Here is a 1,088-nt window from a genome sequence, read left to right as displayed (position 1 = left end):
GGATATGGGGTATATAGGGCCGTATAGGGGGAGATATGAGGGGATATAGGGGGTTAAAGGGGGATATGGGGGGTTTAAAGGAGATGTGGGGTACATAGGACCATGTAGGGGGAGATATGGGGAAATATAGGGGGTTAAAGGGGGATATAGGGGGGTTTGAGGTAAAAGTGAGGTAAAATTGGCGTAAAACGGGGTGAAAATGGGGGATGTGAGGTAAATGTTGGGGGAAGTGGGATGAAATTGGGAGATGTGAGGTAAAATTGGGGGGAAATGGGGTGAAAATGGGGGATCTGAGGTAAAACTGAGGTAAAATTGGGGTAAAATGTGGTTCTGAGGTAAAATTGGGGGGAAATAAGGGGGAACATGGGAGATATGAGGTAAAAGTGTGGTAAAATTGGGGTAAAATGGGGTAAATTTGGGGGATGTGAGGTAAAATTGGGGGTAAATGGGGTAAAAATGGGGGATGTGAGGTAAAACTAGGGGGAAATGTGGGGGAAATGGGAGATCTGAGGTAAAATTGGGGGGAAATGGGGTAAAAATGGGGGATCTGAGGTAAATGTTGGGGGGAAATGAGGTAAAAATGGGGGATCTGAGGTAAAACTGAGGTAAAATTGGGGTAAAATGGGGTTCTGAGGTAAAATTGGGGGGTAAATAGGGGGGAAATGGGAGATATGAGGTAAAAGTGTGGTAAAATTGGGGTAAAATGGGGTGAATTTGGGGTATATGAGGTAAATGTTGGGGGGATGAGGGAAATATGGGGGTTTTGAGGTAAAACTGAGGTAAATTTGGGGTAAAATGGGGTGAAAATTGGGGTGTGAGGGGGAATGTGGGGATACTGAGGTGAATGGAGGGGAATATGAGGTAAATGTTGGGGATTTTAGGGTAAATATTGAGGATTTGAGGTAAAAGTGGGTGAATTTAGGTGAATATTGGGAATATTGAGGGAAATATGGGGGTTTTGAGGTGAAATTGAGGTAAATTTGGGTAGAAATTGGGTAAATTTGGGGGTGTGAGGGGGAATGTGGGGATACTGAGGTGAATGGAGGGGAATATGAGGTAAATGTTGGGGATTTTGGGGTAAATATTGA

This window comes from Coturnix japonica, unplaced genomic scaffold (genome assembly GCF_001577835.2).
Source record: "Coturnix japonica isolate 7356 unplaced genomic scaffold, Coturnix japonica 2.1 chrUnrandom597, whole genome shotgun sequence".
NCBI classification, from domain to species: Eukaryota; Metazoa; Chordata; class Aves; order Galliformes; family Phasianidae; genus Coturnix; species Coturnix japonica.
Note: the sequence above shows the minus strand (reverse complement) of the source record.